Source organism: Podarcis pityusensis (assembly GCF_964106645.2).
Source record: "Podarcis pityusensis genome assembly, chromosome: 6".
Classification (NCBI taxonomy): domain Eukaryota; kingdom Metazoa; phylum Chordata; class Lepidosauria; order Squamata; family Lacertidae; genus Podarcis; species Podarcis pityusensis.
In genome coordinates, this window is record NC_138030.1 from 85,412,388 (window position 1) to 85,434,529 (window position 22,142).

The following is a 22,142-nucleotide window of genomic DNA, read 5'->3' on the forward strand; positions in this document are numbered from 1 at the left end:
AAAACCTGGACGGCATCTTAAAAAGCAGAGACATCACCTTGCCAACAAAGGTCTGTATAGTTAAAGCTATGGTTTTCCCAGCTATGGTTTTCCCAATAGTGATGTATGGAAGTGAGAGCTGGACCATCAAGAAGGCTGATCGCCAAAAAATTGATGCTTTTGAATTATGGTGCTGGAGGAGACTCTTGAGAGTCCCATGGACTGCAAGAAGATCAAACCTGTCCATTCTGAAGGAAATCAGCCCTGAGTGCTCCCTGGAAGGACAGATCCTGAAGCTGAGGCTCCAATACGTTGGCTACCTCATGAGAAGAGAAGATACCTTGGAAAAGACCCTGATGCTGGGAAAGATGGAGGGCACAAGGAGAAGGGGACGACAGAGGACGAGATGGTTGGACAGTATTCTCGAAGCTACCAGCATGATTTTGACCAAACTGCAGGAGGCAGTGGGAGACAGAAGTGCCTGGCGTGCTCTGGTCCATGGGGTCACGAAGAGTCGGACACAACTAAGCGACTAAACAACAACAACAAATCTGTTTTATCCACGCTCAGTCAAATCCATTCAGATTAATTCTATATGAGAGCAATCAGCAGCCTTGTATAATAGGAGAACCAAGCAGATAAGATTCCATAGGCTAAGAGCCTTTTGGCTCTTACTAAAAGCTCAAACCTTTGTCCTGGGTACTGGAAGGAAGGGGAGATCTCCTCTCCTAAGAACTTCATTAGGAGTCCCAAGTGAAACAGCATTTCCGGCTAGCCACTTTTGCACTCACCCTCACACCCATATATACTGTAATGGCCTCCACAAAATACCTTGCTGGCTGCTTTTGCAGATGACAAGAAGCCATACTTTTATCAGGAATGAGCCATGTGCTTGTGCATGATCACTTCCGCTTTGCTCCTCCAACAATATGGAAATAAACCAACGAGGAGGCAGGCGCCGTAGTTTGTTGCTTCCTAACAAGCCACAATCTGTAAGTGACAAACCATTGCCTACGGCTGGCTAGAAGTCATGGCTTGTTGGGGACAAACAACCCATAATTTGTAGTTTAGATGTAACCCGATTCTAAGGCTTTCTGATTTATTGATCATGATAATTTTCTTAATTTTTGGTTCCACACTATCCCATTAATGCCAATGGAAGTGGGAGTGATGGGGCAATGTCCATTAGCACACTGCTTGCTCTAAAATCTACATAAACCACGATAAGTCAGAAAGTCTGGCTAACCATCACATGCGAGCGCTGCTTCTATCTTATCACCATGGGGCCTTTGCTGTGGTTTGCGTCTGAATACTTCCACCCATGTGGAAAATCCATCAGGATAATGAAAGCCAAGTCCAAATTTTATCCCCTCTCCCGCTATTCTAGAGAACTTCTTGAGCCAATCTTAAGCCCGTGTGCATAAATCAGAGGAACAAGATGTGTTTTCTTTTCCAGTACTCAACGAAATCCAACAGCTTCTCTGAAAGTGCTGCCGCAAAAGGTTCTGCTCGCTGAAAGCAAAGGTATTTGGTTTCCTCTTCTAAAAATGTGAAGTTAAGTATGAACAAACAGCAGCCCCATAGAGGTCTGGCATCTTGAATTTGTTGTTTAGTCGTTTTGTCGTGTCCGACTCTTCGTGACCCCATGGACCAGAGCACGCCAGGCACTCCTGTCTTCCACTGCATCCCGCAGTTTGGTCAAACTCATGTTCGTAGCTTCGAGAACACTGTCCAACCATCTCATCCTCTGTCGTCCCCTTCTCCTTGTGCCCTCCATCTTTCCCAACATCAGGGTCTTTTCCAGGGAGTCTTCTCTTCTCATGAGGTGGCCAAAGTATTGGAGCCTCAGCTTCAGGATCTGTCCTTCCAGTGAGCACTCAGGGCTGATTTCCTTCAGAATGGAGAGGTTTGATCTTCTTGCAGTCCATGGGACTCTCAAGAGTCTCCTCCAGCACCATAATTCAAAAGCATCAATTCTTCGGCGACCAGCCTTCTTTATGGTCCAGCTCTCATCTTGAATATGTGGCTTTATAAACGAAGGGTCCTACAAGTCTTGATACGCTGTCGATGGGTAGATTTCAGGTTCTTGCTGAGCTTCTAGCAAGGCGCTTCATTACTCTTTAAAATGACATTCTAAATCGACTTGCTCTCCGCCTCCTCTTCCCACACTTACTCACTAGGGCGTCACAGAATGTGACCCTGGGCTCTAATTCACGCTGCATACAATCTCATCACCCTTTCATTTTTGTTATGCGTGCTAGATTGGAAACTCCCCAGCCTTAGGAATGTCCCACAAGGGTGAGAATCGCTGCTTTACCCTGGGCAGAAAGCCAAGCCAAGTTTTCGCTATAATTAGAGAACAAGTCTTGCAGACATGGTTTAAGTGAAAATAGACCAAAATTGGTCGGAATCCAAACCTCCTCACTCCTTTCAAGCCAAGAGCAAAGTTACAGTCTTTAGAAGCGCATGCATGCCACTCCAAAGAACCAAGACCTAAAGGGCAAAGGGGATCCCTGGATGACTAGGGAAGGAGTAAACAAGCACCATATGAGACACATTCACACACGGTGCCAAGATGTGTTTCAGTGCTACATGGAATGAGCCCAAGCAAAGTATCAGGTTTGTATACTTCCCCTCATTCCACATGATCAGGAGAAAGTCTCTGGCATGGTTTCACTTTTACTTAACCCTGGGCTTAGCGTTTGCATTGAAACCAAGGATTTTGGTTCAAAACAAACTCTTGGTTAGTTTAATAAGCCAGCTTCCTAACCTATGGTTTGAGGTTCGTTTGTTATGAGCAGACACACACACACACACACACACACACACACACACTTATTGAGGTCTATGGACCCAAAATACACAATACAGTGGTACTTCGGGTTAAGTACTTAATTCGTTCTGGAGGTCCATTCTTAACCTGAAACTGTTCTTAACCTGAAGCACCACTTTAGCTAATGGGGCCTCCTGCTGCTGCCGAGCCGCCGGAGCATGATTTCTGTTCTCATCCTGAAGCAAAGTTCTTAATCCGAGGTACTATTTCTGGGTTAGTAGAGTCTGTAACCTGAAGCGTATGTAACCTGAAGTGTATGTAACCCAAGGTACCACTGTACAGTCGTACCATGGAAATCTAACAGTATCCGTTCCAAAATTTCGTTCAACTTCCAAAACGTTTGGAAACCAAAGCACAGCTTCTGATTGGCTGCAGGAAACTCATGCAGCCAATCGGAAGCCCCAAAGAACATTCGCAAACCAGAACACTCACTTCCGGTTTTGCGGTGTTTGGGAGCCAAAACCTCCGAGTACCAAAGCGTTCGGGATCCAAGGTACGACTGTACAACAATACTAAATAATAGTAATCAACAGTTACTAAGGTGTAAAATCGGCCTTGCTAGCCAACAGAGGAGCTTTAACCTATACGTACTGATTTCTGATTTTTACTGCCTCCTCAGAGCCACTGTGGTAGTATCAAATTTATCCTCAAGGAGAACCTTGACATTAAATGAGTCAGCAATTTCAGGTTGTTCTGTTAGTATAGGATTGATTAGACGCTGTCTAACCTGTTTACACAGACGACAATGCAATAAAATGTGTTCCACACATTCAACATCCTAGGAGCATGGGCACAGCCTATCTTGGTATAGGACACCAGCCAATCTTCTTCTCAGCTCTTCAGAAGGGAAAACATTTAATCTGGCTTTAGAAAACAGACGGTAATAGTTAGATACGGTCAGATTCTTAAGGTAGGGAGATAACAAAAAACCCTGTTTCAGATTACCGGGCAGAAGGAATGGGTGAGAAATTCAGTTTGCATTTAAATGCCAATCTACCAAATTTTGCACTTTCTGAAATAATTCAGGAACCAAAACACAGCTATCCTGCAGCCTTTGCACTTACCTGAATTTTGCAATGCAAATAAAGTCTGCAAAATGCATATATTAGGGGAAACTGAGCAGTAAATGAATGTATTTGTGAAAATAACCTACAGAAACACATTACATATGGGGAAACTGCGTGCAACACTGTGTGCGTTACTCAAAATTACATACAAAAATGCATTTCTTAGGACAAATTCACGGTAAAACACCGGTGGATTTTCATGAGGACAGCAACTGTGAATTGCTGAAGAAATGTGGAGTACTGAATTTAAGATCAGAAAAATGAGAAACAGAGAGGAATTCGGCGTAGCACTAAGCAGGTCTCTCAGTTGGTGCAAGCATTTCCGATTGCCTGATGGGATAATCTGCCCACACACTGTTCTGGGGGTTCTCTCAACATCCCCTTAAGCCAGGGGTCGGCAACCCGCGGCTCTTTTACACCTTTGCCGCGGCTCCGCAGATCCTCGGGGACCCTGAGCAGAAAAGCAGAAGCGCCAGAAAGAGGAGGGGGATGGAGCTGGGCAGCTGAGCTGGGCAAAGCAAGGCGGCGGCGGCTGCTGGGATGGAGGAGGAGGCAGCGGCGGCGGCCGGAGAAGGGCTGCTGCTGCTTCTGCCGCCGGAGGGAAGTTCTGCCAGGCGGCTTCATGGCTCATAGCTTCCCCCGGGGTAGGACGGGCGGCGGCAAGGGGGACGCCTCGTCTGGAGGACGGTGAGGAAGCGGCCGAGCAGCTCACGGCGGCGGCGCCTCTTCCCTCATGGTGCAGGGAGCGAGGAAGAAGAGGAGGAGGGCGGTGGCAGGAAGGCGCGCCAGGGCGCGCTCCCTTTCGCCGTCGCGGCAGCCCGCGCGCCGCGTGACGTCGAGAGCCGCCCACCCAGGCCATGCTCTCCTCAGCCCCGCGCGCGAGGCACCTGAGGCGAGGGAGAGAGCGCGCGCTTGAGGGAAATGGCAGGGCGGGGGGGGGGGTTTGTGTGTGTGTGAGAGAGGGGTGGCGGTGGTGCTTCAGGATCCTTTTTCCGTGCCTTGCTTCTGAGCGGCCGCTGAGTTGAGGGAGAGCACCTGAGGTGAACCACAAAATGGGCCCGCCCTCCCTGTCAGGGGGGCTGTTAGGCACCAAAATCCTGCATGCGGGATTTCCCCCGTTCTCTCGTGCCTATGCAATCCCTGCCCTTCTCCCTTCCCCCTCGAGATTTGCTGCAGAGACAAGCAAATGAAGAAGAAAGGGAAGAGTATTAGCTGACATGTCCCCGGATCCCATGGAAAGCACCACAGATTCCTTTGCTTACCAGCTCTTCAAACCTGTAATTATGTAGGTGTATGTATGTATACATATACACACATAAATATTCATATCTCTTCCCTCTCACCTTCCTTTCACCCAGTTTCTCTGGCACTGGTTTATAAATGCTGCTATGTAGAAATGATGAGAAAGTTGCACCAGCAGAAGGAATGGATATGTTCTGTTAGTAAAAAGAGAGGGAGTTGAACTGCAGGGAGGGACAGACACTTTTCTATGTATTAATTTGTATAATGCCCTCTATGCACATGGTGCTTTGCAAAAAATGGATATGAGAGGTACCATACCCCTCTTTGCTATCTGAAATAGACTCAGGGAAAAGAGAGAGAATGGGGGAAGGGGAAGAATGTGTGGTTATTTACATTTGGCTTGTTTTGCGGCTCCCAGTTTTTTTTTCCTTCGGAAACGGGTCCAAGTGGCTCTTTTTGTCTTAAAGGTTGCAGACCCCTGCCTTAAGCCAATTTGGGGGGCACAGGGAGTGTGTAAGGGGAGGAGAGGAGAAGAAGCCCTGTTGCACTAGTGGACGTCCTTGCATGGGCTTCCACTGGCCAGGGTTAAATCCTGCCCTAAAAGAACTGAAATGTGACCGATACTTCCATCTCTACATGGTAGTTCAGTAAACAAGAACTGGCATAGTACTCAAAGTCTGGGAAAGAGAAGCTCCATAGCCCAGCATGGGCAGTAAATCCTTGATACGGTTTCAGTTAGATGGCTAGAGTAGACACTGTGTGTGTGTGTGTGTGTGTGTGTGTGTGTGTCCAGAACATTTCTGGTACGAAAAGTTTCAGTATATATGCGGTTGGTGCTGTGGTCTAAATCACTGAGCCTCTTGGACATGCCGATCAGAAGGTCAGCAGTTTGAATCCCCACAACGGGGTGAGCTCCCGTTGCTCTGTCCCAGCTCCTGCCAACCTAACAGTTCGAAAGCACACCAGTGCAAGTAGATAAATAGGTACCGCTGCAGCGGGAAGGTAAACGGCGTTTCCGTGCACTCTAGTTTCTGTCACAGTGTCTCATTGCACCAGAAGCAGTTTAGTCCTGCTGACCACATGACCCGGAAAGCTGTCTGTGGACAAACGCCAGCTCCCTCGGCCTGAAAGCGAGATGAGCGCCGCAACCCCATAGTCGCCTTTGACTGGACTCAACCGTCCAGGGGTCCTTTACTTTTTTACCTGTTGTAAGGGTGCAAATCAACCTGAAGGCCAGAGCACATGTGATATTGTTAAATACACAAAGCATCCCGAATGCACAATAAAAAGGATGTCCAGAGGGAACGTGGCTTAGACTGGATTTCTCATTCCTTTGTGTTGTCTGTAAACCTCTCACATGTGTGCAAAAAACAAAAAACCCTGTACAGAATCTAGATGCAATCTGGCTGGCCATTGAAAGAACACATTGTGGGACCAGAGTCTAGGAGAGCTCTTTTTATGTAATACTCCTATGTTTGCACTTCCCTTTTAATAGACTGAGCCAAGACAACACTCCTTTCAATTGTCAAGCCCTCTCCAGATGGATTCTCCCCATCTGAATTCGTCTGAATGAATCGGACAGTGCCAAATTCCTCCTCTCCACTACAGCTCCTTATGCATGCAAAATCCATCTCAGGCCATCTGTATTTCCTTGTCTTGTGGAAGAAAGATTGGTCACCTATCTGCCAAATAACGAGAGTTGCGCACACAGGGGAGAATTGCATAAATATAGCTCTGGAACAGTAACAACAGCACAGCTTCAGCTGGAGCAAAGGGAGCCAAATAAACAACAGCAAATTTGGCTCTGCTGCCATGCTTTTTGTTTTAAAAAAGGCACGTACAGTCAAATCACAGTAAAGATAAAGGAACTATGAAACACTCCGAGACAGAAACTAACTGGGGAAAGGGGAGGCAGGATGTAAAAAAAAAAAAGGTTGCCAATGTCCTGCCTCACATCAGCTCCAGTGCAGAAGACCCACCTGGTTTTAGAACACTTGAGATTGTTCAATAACCCTTACAATTTGCAGTTTTTCCCGCTGAACTCCCGATGGAGTTTATGCGTAGTTTGTTGGTTCCTGAGGCCTGTACCACCAATTCCTAGATACTTGTAGTTTGTGACTTGTTCTAATTTATCGCCTTGGAGTTCCCAGCTTCTAAGCTTTGGTTTTTCCCCAAAAGCGAGTATCTTGGTTTTTTGATAGTTGATTTTGAGACATTCAGAATCACAGTATGCTGCGAGCTTTCTTAGTGCTCTTTTGAGTCCAATGGGGGTTCTAGATAGAATTACCACATCATCGGCATATAGCAGGACCAAAATATGCCAATTTGCAAGCTTCGGCGGGTGGAGTTCTGAGTCATTGAGTGCAGATACTAAGTTATTTAGACAGAAATTAAATAGTAGAGGGGCCAATAGGCACCCTTGCCTGACTCCTTTGAAGGTTTTAATAGGGTCCGTTAGGTGTTCTAGGCGGCTGCACCTGACTCTAAGAGCCGTGTTGTTCAATAACCCTAAAACTTTTTATTAAAGGAATAGAGAAGGACACATGGCGCATCAGTGGTAGAGCACATGTCTTGACAATATTAAGTTGAGCTCCTGGCGTTGCTAGTTCAAGACTTCAGTTTTCCCAGGAGAAAGACCTCAGCTCTACCCACGAGTTTTTACTGAGTAGCAGTCAAGAAAGAGGAATACGAAACAGTGGTACCTCGGGTTACATACGCTTCAGGTTATAGACTCCGCTAACTCAGAAATAGTACCTCGGGTTAAGAACTTTGCTTCAGGAGGAGAACAGAAATTGCACGGCGGCGGCGCGGCGGCAGCAGGAAGCCCCATTAGCTAAAGTGGTGCTTCAGGTTAAGAACAGTTTCAGGTTAAGAACGGACCTCCGGAACGGATTAAGTACTTAACCCGAGGTAGCACTGTATATAGGATGTTGAACAGGGAAGTTCAGCTGGAGAGCAGGGTGTAGTAAATAAAACTCTGTATAAAAACTAATGAGTTGTGCATCGGGCACATTTCAAAATCTCTTTGTCATCCAGATTGGAATAAATCTGTTTATGTTCAGAACACTGTTTCCAGAGCAAATAATGTTTGCCACAAACAAAGATCTTAGCATCAGGCCAGTTTAGTTCTCTTGAGTTTCCTTCCCGTTTTTCTCAGATGCTCTTTGTGGTACAGTGGTTTTAGCAGGGCAGTAGTTGTGGCGGTATTGCCACACCAGTGCTTCCTAAAGTGGGGTGTGTGAGTGACACTCAGCTACAGTGGAAGGAAGGAAGGCTGTTAGTCACACTGAAAAATATTTTATGGAACTGCCCCTAATTTGCACATCATTGTCCCCTGTGCATACCTTATACACATTCCATGTGCATAATACAATTTAAAACATTTCCATGCACAATGGGAATGGCATATTGCTAGGGGCTGAGCCCTTTCCCCTTATAAGAGCACTTAGGAACAGTTAACTTTTAAGGGACAGTTCAAACATGCCAAGTCATCACCTGATGCCTACAGCATCAAATGATGGTTTATGACTTTAAAAATGTAAGCAGAAGTCCTCTGTCAAGGTCAGTTCTAGGATTAAAATGAGAGTCTCTTAGGTCACTGCCCAAACTTACTGCAACACAAGGCTAGGCAGCCAGCATGGCAAATTACCGGTACAGTGGTACCTTGGTTCTCAAACGCCTTGATTATCAAACTCCAAAACCCAGAAGTAAGTGTTCCGGTTTTCAAACGTTTTTCGGAAACCAAACATCCGATGCAGCTGTCAGCTAAGGTTTCCGGGGCACTTGCGCCAACCAGAAGCTATGCCTTGGTTTCTGAACATTTCAGAAGTCAAATGGACTTCCAGAACTGATTAAGTTTGGCGCTTTTGTTTTTGTTATTTATTTTGCGTTTTTGTTTTTGAGGCTTTTTTGCTCAATTTGTTTTTCTGACTGTGTGGAACCCAGTTCAGCTACTGATTGATTGTGTGGCTGTGGAAATGGATAAAAGCCCCTCATCCAAACAATGACTATCAACAGTGCAGGTAAGAAAAAAAATTAATTTTAACTTTTATCATCTACAATACTGTCTTATTTATTTTATACTACAGTACATGGAACCCAGTTCAGCTACTGATGGATTGTGTGACTGCAGTACATTGTTTATTGCTTTCATTTTATGGATCAATAGTAACATTTATGTTAAATTGCTGTTTTAGGGGTTGTTTTTAAAAGTCTGGCACGGATGAATTCGCTTTGCATTACTTTCTATGGGAAAGTGCACCTTGGTTTTAGAACGTTTTGGTTTTGGAACGGATTATGTTTGAGAACCAAGGTTCCACTGTATTAGGGAGTTATAGTCCAACATCATTTGGCAGGCTGAAGGTTGTCCAAGGGATATGGGGAAAAAACTACAAGTGGGAACCTTTGGCCATAATTGGCTTTCCTAACTGGCTGGTAGCAGTCCCATTTCCCAGGCTGTCTAAAAATTCAATTTGAGAGTTGAATGGTTTTGGGGGCATGGAAGTTCACACCCAGGAAAACGGTGGTTGGAGTTAAAAGGTAAATGGACCCCTGACCATTAGGTCCAGTCGTGGCCGACTCTGGGATTGTGGCGCTCATCTCGCTTTATTGGCCAAGGGAGCTGACATACAGCTTCCGGGTCATGTGGCCAGCATGACTAAGCCACTTCTGGCGAACCAGAGCAGCGCCCGGAAACGTCGTTTACCTTCCCGCCGGAATGTTACCTATTTATCCACTTGCACTTTGACATGCTTTCGAACTGCTAGGTTGGCAGGAGCAGGGACCGAGCAACAGGAGCTCACCCCATCGCGGGGATTCGAACCGCCGACCTTCTGATCGGCAAGTCCTAGGCTCTGTGGTTTAACCCACAGCGCCACCCGCGTCCCAATGTTTACTCGGCAAATTCAGAGCAGAGTTTGAGGATAAGGTAGCCAAGAGAAAAGCACTGAGAAAGCTACAGCACATTCTGGCTCCCAGTGAGGCACCAAAAACCACAGGAGAAGCGATGTTTCATGAGATTATTATTTTTTACTCAGTAATAATCATAAATAAATGAGAATAAAAATGTGCGCCCCACCCTCGAGACCATTCCATTGTAACTGTCCAACCTCCCAAAATTTCAACACCTCTTGCGATGGTTTGACGCCTTTCCGTTTTAACAGTACAAATTCTACAAACACCCTCCATATCTCCTCAAAATCATTTACTCCTGCATATTCCCTGTCTTACCTTAATGGCACATGTTAGTTTATAATTAATAGCTATACCCCACACCTCTTTATACCATTCTTCCATTTTATATTCTGCTTGCCCCTTCCACTTCCTAGCTATCATAATTCGTGCAGCTGTCAATAAATTTGTGAGCAAGTCTTTCATATCCTGTGAACCTTCCACCCCATCATAAATTGATAATAATGCTACCTCTAGACTTTTGGTCAGCTTTAATCCAGTGATTTTTGTTATCTCCTTAAACACCCTTTGCCCCCCCCCCCCAAAAGTAAATATTTACACCCCCACCACATGTGAACATAATTCCCTGTTTCCTGGCATCCCCTCCAATATAACACTGAATATTCCTTGTTTATTTGATTTAATCTGACTTGTTTCATGAGATTTTAAAAGCATAACAACAACTTTGTACTTGCTTCAGGAGCTTTCAAGATGCTCAGAAAAAAACTCAAATTTGTAGTGTTCACCAAAAGACAACAATACTGAAAAGCTAAAATCTATTATCAACAAGCCCGGGGCTAGAGTTTAGTAAGCCTCAACCAACATAAATTTAAGATTATATTGCATACTGCTCAGGGGGCCTAAATTGCCGCTCGCTCTCCCAAGTCATTTCCCCCGAATTGTAGATCTCTATTTGGCATCAGAAAATACACTATAGGAAAAACATTTCTAATCGCCATAATGATAGTTTTAGACTTTTAACATTCCACAGTTATTGTAACAGGAAAATGGTCTTAGGCTAGCCAACAGCTGGAAATGTAATTGGCTGATCCTAGGAGGAAAACTATATTGGTTTTACAGATGTCACCATTCTCCTCTTTCTAAGTGGATTAAATTGCTGATTGCAGATGGAACCTTAAGTTACAAAACTGGATTTTTCAACCTTAGCTAGCACTGGAAAGCTTTAAAGCACGGCAAAGTCACAATTTGGACCCAGGTCCATATTTTGTATAAAACCAAAGCCCATTTCAATCTAGCATTGCTTTACATCCTTTACAGTGCGTTTGTTTCTCCAATGGGGCCATAGCCCAGTGGCTCCTCACCTGTCTGCCCCACTCCCTGCCCATGCCAGAGTCTTTTGCCTGGACCAGTGCCAGCGCTGGGAACTTCTTCTTTTTTTAATATAATTTTTAATTAGTTTTTTGAATATGTCATTTTCAACAGTACTGTAATTAAACATACTTTTACATCTTATTCAAATTTTTGACTTCCATCAATCCTGTCTGAAAATTTTCCAATCTAATCTCTCAGTATGCATTTCTTATCTTCCCTATTTCATTTCAAACTCATAACCAATATCTCTATCTTTTTATACTTTGTAACACTTCGTATATTTCTCCTTACAAAACTTCTTGTAGTCCTACTAGCGTAATTTGTTGATTACAGTTGCTCTTCAAATAATTCATATACTTCTTCCAATCTTCTGTAAATCTCTGGTCCTGCAGGTTTGAATCCTTCCTGTCATTTTGTCCAGTTCTGCATAGTCCATTAATTTCGTCTGCCATTCTTCTTTCATCGGAATTTCTTCTTGTTTCCATTTCTGGGCTAATAATACTCTTGCCGCAGTTGTTGCATATAAAAACAATTTAACATCTTGCCTATTAATGTCCTGACCTATAATACCAAGTAAAAATGCTTCCGGCTTTTTTAAGAATATGTATTTCAACGTCTTTTTCATCTCATTATATATCATTTCCCAGAAATTCTTTACTTTTTTACATTCCCACCACATATGATAAGCGCTAGGAACTTCTTGCATGCTGTGTGAAGGTGGTCGGAAGGCCTCGTTTGAGGAGAAAGGGCCAGAGGATGCGCCCATGGAGATAAAACGCTGCTCGTATCATATCATATTGGGATATGATTTATAATGAAATTAAGAAAATGTTCAGGTTAACTTTTGCTAAAAGACCAGAAGCCTTTTTATCAGGCATTTCGGGCCAAGATCTGCCAAGAGAGAAGAAGAAACTTTTCATGTATGCTACAACTGCGGCCAGGATGCTTCTAGCGCAAAGATGGAAAACCGATGAAGTACCGACTCAAGGAAGAATGGCTACAAAAACTGATGGAAAATACAGTAGAACCTCTACTTACGTCCCGCTCTACTTAGGCCCGTTCCAAGTTGTGACCGCGGCAAACCCAGAAGTAAACACTGGGTTTGCCGCGATTTGTGCATGTGCAGAAGCAGCTGCCACCGAATGCACCTGCGTACAACGGCACTTCTACCAGCGACCCATTTCACCATAAGGACGGGCGTCCGGAACGGACTGTGGTCGTGAGTAAAGGTTCCACTGTACCGAAATGGCAAAGCTAATGGAAAGACTTAGAGACCATTTACAGTGGTGCCTCGCAAGACGAAAAGAATCCGTTCCGCGAGTCTCTTCGTCTTGCGGTTTTTTCGTCTTGCGAAGCAAGCCCATTAGCGGCTTAGCGGCTTAGCGCTATTAGCGGCTTAGCGGGCTTAGCGGATCAGCTGATAAACGGCTTAGTGGCTTAACGGATCAGCTGTTAAGTGGCTTAGTGGCTTAACGGATCAGCTGTTAAGCGGCTTAGCGGATCAGCTGATAAGCGGCTTAGTGGCTTAGCGGATCAGCTGTTAAGCGGCTTAGCGGCTTAGCGGCTTAGTGGATCAGCTGATAAGCGGCTTAGCGGCTTGGGAAAAAGGGGGGGGAAGGGGAAAAAACCCGCAGGAACTCGCAAGACATTTTCGTCTTGCGAAGCAAGCCCATAGGAAATTCGTTTTGCGAAGCACCTCCAAAAGGGAAAACCCTTTCGTCTAGTGGGTTTTCCGTCTTGCGAGGCATTCGTCTTGCGGGGCACCACTGTACCGTATTTTTTGCTCTATAGGACGCACCCGACCATAGGATGCGCCTTGTTTTGCAGGGGGAGAACAAGAAAAAAAAATTCTCCCCCTCTCTGCGCAGTGCCCCTTCAGCAAAGCGACAGGAAAAACGGAGCCCCTTCCATTTCTCCTCCCGCTTCGCTGAAGGGGTGCTGCGAAGCTCCTCCTCTCCCACATTGCCTTTGCCTTATGTGAAGGCAACCCAAAGCCTCCAGAGCACAGCGGGAGTTCCCCGCTGCTCCCCGGGGCTGGCGGTGGGGGAAACCCGGCTTTCCCCCACCAGCCCCAAAGAGCAGGTTGGGGAGCAGCGGAAAGGCTGTGGGAAGCCTTCCTGCTGCTCCCCGAGCTTGTGGAGCTGGCGGTGGGGGGAAGCCCAGCTTTCCCCCACCGCCAGCCCCTAAGAGCAGACCGGGGCTGGCGGGGGAAGCCTGCGTCCGTCCCCCCCAGTCCCAGGGACCACACATTCGCTCCATAAGACGCACAGACATTTCCCCTTAGATTTTAAGAAGGAAAAGGTGTGTCTTATGGAGCGAAAAATACGGTATGTTGTACCTACAGAAGCAATGTAAAGAAATTGACTCACTAGCAGGGTTTGAGTGAACACCTGCAACTAACAAAAACCAATACAGAAAGTATAAAGATGATATGAAAATGATAAGAGGTAATAATAATTAATATAAAGAACTCAATATGAAGATACAGTGGTACCTCGGGTTACATATGCTTCAGGTTACATACGCTTCAAGTTACAGACTCCGCTAACCCAGAAATATTACCTCGGGTTAAGAACTTTGCTTCAGGATGAGAACAGAAATCGTGCAGCGGCAGCAGGAGGCCCCATTAGCTAAAGTGGTGCTTCAGGTTAAGAACAGTTTCAGGTTAAGAACAGACCTCCAGAACGAATTAAGTTCTTAACCCGAGGTACCACTGTATAATAAAGCAAGCAGGGAGAGTTAATGTATAAAATACCAGAAGAGGAAGTTGAGGGAAATCGGGGGGGGGGGGATTTGGGGAACTTCCCCCCCCATTTTTGTGATTTGATATGTTGTTAGTATGATAAAAATGTAAAATTTAATCTTAAAATTATTTTAAAAAGATAAAACGCTGCTGCTCAATGTTGCTAATACAGTGGTGCCTCGCAAGACGAAATTAATCCGTTCCGCGAGTCTTTTCGTCTTGCGGTTTTTTCGTCTTGCAAAGCACGGCTGTTAGCGGCTTAGCGGCTGTTAGTGGCTTAGCGGCTATTAACGACTTAGCGGCTATTAACGGCTTAGCGGCTTTAAGAAAAAGGAAACAAACTCGCAAGACGTTTCGTCTTGCGAAGCAAGCCCATAGGGAAATTCGTCTTGCGGAACGACTAAAAAAAACGCAAAACCCTTTCGTCTAGCGAGTTCTTCGTCTTGCGAGGCATTCGTCTTGCGGGGCACAACTGTAAATAAACTTGGACAGAAAGGAAGGGGGTGAGAGAGAAAGGCTGTGACAGGGGAAGTGAATGTGAAAGGATCAGAGAGGAGGGCTGGAAGAAACTGTCAGTTTGGGTATGGGGGAACAAGGCACAGGTTGAATGAGAAAGGAGACTGGGGAAAGAAATTACAGGTGGTGGTTAAAAATAGCCTGAGAAGCACATGGGGGTGGGAAGGGGGAAATATTAAAGACAAAACCTCCGCTGAGAGAAGAACATTGAAAGCACATTGCTTCTCCCAAATAACCCTGAGAGATACAATTCTCGCCACCTTTAACAAACTACAGTTCCCAAGATGCTTCGGACAGGATGCCTGCTTTAAATGTATGGTGCCTGAGAAGTCAGGGTACCTAGATCAGCAAATCCTACCTAAAATCAGGAAGCTTAACAACGACTCCAGAGCTGACGCCTATACGGAACTCTTTCCCGCAAGGAAAAGGCAGTGGGAAAAGTATATAGCAATTTCCCGAGAGGTATTAGCTAATTACTGACTTCATTAAGGGCCAGTTAATTATGCCATCTATTCTGTCTTCTCCCTCGGCCGTGTTTTGGGACTGGTTCTGCCCCAGGAACAATGTTTTGCGAAAGTCGAACCTCAGTCATTTCCAGCTGCTTCAAGTAGGGAGCAGAATGCTTGAGAACCATTTCGTTTAAGAGCAGCAGACCTTCGTGCCAAAAGTGGGACACCATATTGGATTTTGTTTAAAAGGAGGCATAGGAGGCATTTAAAAGCACAGAAAGAAATGGACAGGAGTTTTGCCGAACCCTCCTTTGTTGTTGTTTAGTTGTTTAGTCGTGTCCGACTCTTTGTGACCCCATGGACCAGAGGACGCCAGGCACTCCTGTCTTCCACCGCCTCCCGCAGTTTGGTCAAACTCATGCTGATAGCTTCGAGAACACTGTCCAACCATCTCGTCCTCTGTCGTCCCCTTCTCCTTGTGCCCTCCATCTTTCCCAACATCAGGGTCTTTTCCAGGGAGTCTTCTCTTCTCATGAGGTGGCCTAAGTATTGGAGCCTCAGCTTCAGGATCTGTCCTTCCAGTGACCACTCAGGGCTGATTTCCTTAAGAATGGATAGGTTTGATCTTCTTGCAGTCCATGGGACTCTCAAGAGTCTCCTCCAGCACCCAGTTCTCCCCAATATTGTTTCCCCTCACTGACTTCCGCTGGAATCCGGAAGTCAGTTCTGCCCCAAGGCGGGGGGACAGATAGTCCTAACCAATGCCTAAGCAACCACTCACATCCATGTATGTTAATAAGGTTGTGGCCAAAAATAAGCCAAAAACCTTAAAAAAAAATTCTGTGTGATGTGTGAGTTATTGGGGTAGGGGTGTCTTGGGGACCTCTACACGCAACAAGCCCTGAACATACCAGTTTAAATTACTGGGTGAAGTCTTAAGCTGGTGACAGAAAGCAGCAACTTTTTCATTTTAATGAAGAATGTTCCATACTGCACCACACAAAACTATTTAATGTGTGGCTGGCAAGGAAGGGGTGCTGTGAATATGCCACTGCCCTGCCTCTCCCCAAACCACACATGCCAGCGGCAACATTGCCCGGAGTCCAGGTCCACAGTACCCATCGCCCAACCAGCCACTTCTAGACGCTTGGCAGCATCTTATTTCTGAGGAACAAAGAAAATGTCACAAGAGAAAGAATGGGGCTGCCAACTTCTTGTTTTCTTGCTTTGCAATGCTCACGAGGCGGCTTCCGCAAAGGAGAATGAGAGGGTGGTCCACTGATTTTCCTACCCCCTGAAAATCTTCCCTCCTGGGCAGATTTTTATTTTCCCACTTAGGGTGGGTTCTGGAACTGGGCTAAGAAATGTAGATTTTTAAGAGACAGAATTGCTGGATGAGAAAGAACCACTCTCCCCATCTCTCCTGTCCTCCCCTTTATTGTCCCCCCACCCCATCACCTTCCCTCTTGTATTGGCAAAATGGGATGGCCTCATTTGCTGAGATAATCTCTTCAGCTACCTGATTATATAGGATGCAGTTTTATTTGCTTGCATTCCAGCCAATCTTACTGCAGAAGGCAAGGTTCAGTGGGACTTAAGATCCTTTAGAATCCTTGAAGATTTTAATCTGATTAACACTATTCCTTAGGGTACGGCCCTCTGCTGCTCTTGTGTTAATGAAACTAACACCTGCTAGAGTCGACTCTTACAGGAAAAGCAGAATATTTCAGTTGACCACATTTCCTGTTGCAAAAATATCAGGCGTGCAATGTGGGGAGGGTAAAAGCTTAATAACTCTCAAGCCGCAAGCTCTTACTCAACTTACCACACAGAATTATAACTCACACAAGATATGCTTTGGAGTATTTGTTTACACTGAGAAGCCCACTTGTATCCAAGTGCAACTTATGTGAGGGTGAATTACGCTCGGTTTGGTGCAGCATTCATGATGGAGCTTCACATTTTCCTTTCTGCAACCAGGCAACAAGTAACAAACAAAACAAAATGCATCATCGAGGACTCCATGGCATGGGTCAGTATAACCCAAGACCACATAACACCGGTCTTGAAAGACTTACATTGGCTCCCAGTACGTTTCCGAGCACAATTCAGAGTGTTGCTGCTGACCTTTAAAGCCCTAAACGGCCTCAGCCCAGTATACCTAAAGGAGCGTCTCCACCTCCATCTACAGATAGGTAGCCGTGTTGGTCTGCCATAGTCAAAATAAAAAAAATCCTTCCAGTAGCACCTTTAAGACCAACTAAGTTAGTTCTTGGTATGAGCTTTCGTGTGCAAGCACACTTCATCTGAAGAAGTGTGCTTGCACACGAAAGCTCATACCAAGAACTAACTTAGTTGGTCTTAAAGGTGCTACTGGAAGGATTTTTTTTATCTCCACCTCCATCGTCCAGCCCAGACACTGAGATCCAGCACCGAGGGCCTTCTGGCGGTTCCCTCACTGCGAGAAGTGAGGTTACAAGGAACCAGGCAGAGGGCCTTCTCGGTAGTGGCGCCCGCCCTGTGGAACGCCCTCCCACCAGATGTCAAGGAAATAACAACTACCTGACTTTTAGAAGACATCTAAAGGCAGCCCTGACTTTTAGAAGACATCTAAAGACAGACCCTGATGTTGGGAAAGATGGAGGGCACAAGGAGAAGGGGACGACAGAGGACGAGATGGTTGGATAGTGTTCTCGAAGCTACCAGTATGAGTTTGACCAAACTGCGGGAGGCAGTGGAAGACAGAAGTGCCTGGCGTGCTCTGGTCCATGGGGTCACAAAGAGTCGGACACGACTAAACAACAACAACAACAAAAAGGCAGCCCTGTTTAGGCACGTTTTTAATGTTTGATGTTTTATCGTGTTTGTAATATTCTGTTGGGAGCCAACCAGAGGGGCTGGGGAAACCCAGCCCAATGGACGGGGTATACATTATTATCTATTTATTATCTCAGTGGGATGGTATTGATCCATCTATAATTGTTATGGCTGAAGATAGGCCATTTCTAGTGGCATCCCACTGTTGAAGCTGCTGGGAAGGTTTAATATTGCACCTTTTGTGCTGCCTGCAAATTCTGTGCCGCCAGGGCTCGCCCAATACATTTTGTCACCTGAGGCGAACCACAAAATGGTACTCCCCTTCCCCGCCTAGGAAGAAGGGGCGAGTGAGATCTACATTGGGAACTGCTGCCCCTGAGGTGGCTGCCTCATCTTGCCTCATAGTTGTGCCGGCCCTGTATGCTGCTATTATCCTAGAATCCTATGCCAGAATTTTAGGTGCAGTGTAGCAGTTTGGCGAAGCCATCTGAATTCTTTTAGCACCATCATCCTCAAAGTGAGACAGAAGAAAGGAAGGAGTGTTCCATGTATTGCTGCAGGAAAGGGAATAAATTCTGTATCCTTTCCAATTCTCACTGCAGCATATTATGATTGGGCCAGGGGGACCGGAGGCTAGAGTAATTGTTATGTTTTCAGGGGTATGGCATCACTTTCTCTGTTTAGAATTCTTGCCTCTTAGAAGTTTGCAACAGATCTCAAGGTTTTCGTCTGGCTGATGTGACTTTGCTCTAGCCTTCTCCCATGTTGTTTCCTGTGCCAAAGCTCTGGGTGCAAGTCCAAGTTTGGCTGAATATATTTCCTGTGGGCTTATCCAAGTTTAAGGCTCTCTATTAATAAAGTTAGGGACGCGGGTGGCGCTGTGGGTTAAACCACAGAGCCTAGGGCTTGCCGATCAGAAGGTCGGCGGTTCAAATCCCCGCAACAAGGTGAGCTCCCGTTGCTCAGTCCCTGCTCCTGCCAACCTAGCAGTTTGAAAGCACGTCAAAGTGCAAGTAGATAAATAGGTACCGCTCCAGCAGGAAGGTAAACGGCGTTTCCATGTGCTGCTCTGGTTCGCCAGAAGCAGCTTTGTCATGCTGGCCACATGACCTGGAAGCTGTCTGTGGACAAACAGCGGCTCCCTAGGCCTATAGAGTGAGATGAGCACACAACCGCAGAGTCGGTCACAACTGGACCTAATGGTCAGGGGTATCTTTACCTTTATTAAGAAAGTTAGGAGGGAGCAGGTGGTGCTGTGGTCTAAACCACAGAGCCTAGGGCTTGCCAATCAGAAGGTCGGCAGTTCGAATCCCCACGGGTTTTGCCCTGGGTTCTGCATGTTCAGACATGTTTTGCACTTCCCATTACGTAATGCCCAGGGCAATACCCGTCTTTGGAACAGGATGTAAGGCTTAGCTTTTATGAAGCGCCGTGAAGATTAATCTAAGGCTTAATCATTAGTCCTTTTCATCTTCAGGTATAAATATTTTAATCCACCCACAGATCTGAATAAGTTTAAAAATAAATAAATTGGGAGTTCCCTTTTAGATGTCTTAATAAACTAGATGAGTGGCAGGAAAAGAAGGTGCTTGAGGGGTATTTGTTGAAGTGATATAAGATGCTCAGCTGTATACTGTTGCTGCATCTCCTTTCCTTCAACATGGTGCCAACAATTAATTCTTAAAGCAATTTCACCCATCATTGAGAAAATTCAAATGTAACCCCGAGTGCAATAATGTCCTCCAGTTGAACCTAATAAAACAGAGTTGCATATGAAACTAGGGCAGATGTATTCTGCAACTTAGGTGCAGAATAACCGTATTTTTTGCTCTATAAGACTCACTTTTTCCCTCCTAAAAAGTAAGGGGAAATGTGTGTGCGTCTTATGGAGCGAATGCAGGCTGCGCAGCTATCCCAGAAGCCAGAACAGCAAGAGGGATTGCTGCTTTCGCTGCGCAGCGATCCCTCATTGTTCTGGCTTCTGAGATTGAGAATATTTTTTTTCTTGTTTTCCTCCTCCAAAAACTAGTTGCGTCTTATGGTCTGATGCGTCTTATAGAGTGAAAAATACAGTACATGCAGAATTCAGCATTCTGAGAATCTCAGGGGCTTGTTTTTCATAAGTTAACTTACTGGTCTATGCAAGACACAGCCATGAGTTGGATTCAAAATGAATCTGCAATCCTAAACTAGTATAAGAGAGTGGGACTTGCCTTTGAGTAAGCATACACAGAACCCCACACTCTTAGGTCCCATGGAAATTGCCCCATTGATTTCAGCGGGAGCTAAGTACAATAAACGCAGGCTTATCTATGGCAGGCAGGGTCTGGTAAAATCTCAAGAGGTCAGTTTGAGTCCAAGCAGGATTTCCAGTCAGCGAAGAGCACTGGCGGGCACATTTACGACGTCCTGAGGTCGAGTTTAAAAGATCTGCATGGAGTTTTCCCAAAAGCTGCATTTAAATGTAGAACAAAACCATAGTTCAGTACTACAGAAATGAGTGTGGGTAAGACCTAGGCCCATGTCCTCCGGCACAGCCACAGGAAATGTCCAGAGGGCCCCAACCCCCCACTCCTTTTTTTGTGCACAGCCCTGGATCCCCTTCTTTGTTTTAAACTTAATTTTTAAGACCTTTGTTTGCAGGGCAACTGGGTCCATGGCAAAGAGGACGGTTAGTGAGAGCCCAGTGTAGAAACCTGCACATAAAGGTAAAGGGACCCTGACCATTAGGTCCTGTCGTGACCGACTCTGGGGTTGCGGCGCTCATCTCGCTTTACTGGCCGAGGGAGCTAGCGTACAGCTTCCGGGTCATGTGACCAGCATGACCTAAGCCACTTCTGGCGAACCAGAGCAGCGCATGGAAATGCCGTTTACCTTCCCGCCGGAGTGGTACCTATTTATCTACTTGCACTCTGACGTGCTTTCGAACTGCTAGGTTGGCAGGAGCTGGGACCGAGTAACGAGAGCTCACCCCATCACGGGGATTCGAACCGCTGATCTTCCGAACACCAAGTCCTAGGCTCTGTGGTTTAACCCACATAAGGTAAAGGTAAAAAGGTAAAGGACCCTGGATGGTTAAGTCCAGTCAAAGGCAACTATGGGGTGCAGTGCTCATCTGGCTTCAGGCCGAGGGAGCCGGCGTTTGTCCACAGACAGCCTTCCGGGTCATGTGGCCAGCAGGACTAAATCGCTTCTGGCGCAACAGAACACTATAACAGAAACGAGAGCGCATGGAAACGCCGTTTACTTTCCTGCCACAGCAGTACCTATTTATCTACTTGCACTGGTGTGCTTTCGAACTGCTAGGTTGGCAGGAGCTTGTACAGAGCAATGAGAGCTCACCCCATCGCGGGGATTCGAACCACCGACCTTCCGATCGGAAATCCCAAGAGGCTCAGTGGTTTAGACCGCAGCGTCCCATCTAATTCTGGGGACAGTAGCTTTCTCATCACAGAGCTACAGTAACCTTAAACTATAGTTCCCGGGTTCTTGAGGGGAGTGTTTTAAATGTATGCTGTTCATTTGCCTAGAGGCATCTGTAAATATAAATTAGCCTGTGCAAATCTTATGCGGATTTTTCTCAAGGACTTGTGCTTTAAAGTCCTTTAGCTACCTCGTAAACACCCTGGGGCAGAGCCACGAATTAAATACAAGATATTGCTTCTATTTTCAACTAAACATAATTACTTGTTATGTGGATAGGGCTGAATATGCGCCATAGACCTAAAGCACATGAATCCCTAATAATCCCTGGAGGCTGTAATTTTACACCTTGTTGTTGATTAGTCGTTTAGTCGTATCTGACTCTTCGTGACCCCATGGACCAGAGCACGCCTGGCACTCCCTGTCTTCCACTGCCTCCCGCAGTTTGGTCAAACTCATGTTCGTAGCTTCAAGAACACTATCCAACCCATCTCGTCCTCTGTCGTCCCCTTCTCCTTGTGCCCTCCATCTTTCCCAACATCAGGGTCTTTTCCAGGGAGTCTTCTCTTCTCATGAGGTGGCCAAAGGATTGGAGCCTCAGCTTCAGGATCTGTCCTTCCAGTGAGCACTCAGGGCTGATTTCCTTCAGAATGGAGAGGTTTGATCTTTTTGCAGACCCTGGGACTCTCAAGAGTCTCCTCCAGCACCATAATTCAAAAGCATCCATTCTTCGGCGATCAGCCTTCTTGATGGTCCAGCTCTCACTTCCATACATCACTACTGGGAAAACC

General features: G+C 45.9%; 1 protein-coding gene and 1 long non-coding RNA gene across 2 annotated transcripts in view; one reads left to right on the forward strand and one right to left on the reverse strand.

Moving 5' to 3' along the window:
* NIBAN1 (niban apoptosis regulator 1) overlaps positions 1-22,142 on the reverse strand; it is a 98,703-nt gene that overhangs the window by 57,454 nt on the left and 19,107 nt on the right. The window lies entirely within an intron of this gene.
* LOC308480654 overlaps positions 12,678-22,142 on the forward strand; it is a 635,674-nt gene continuing 626,209 nt past the window's right edge. Inside the window, exon 1 of the long non-coding RNA XR_013988192.1 lies at positions 12,678-13,171. This is a non-coding gene — a long non-coding RNA (uncharacterized lncRNA). The remainder of the gene's footprint in view (positions 13,172-22,142) is intronic.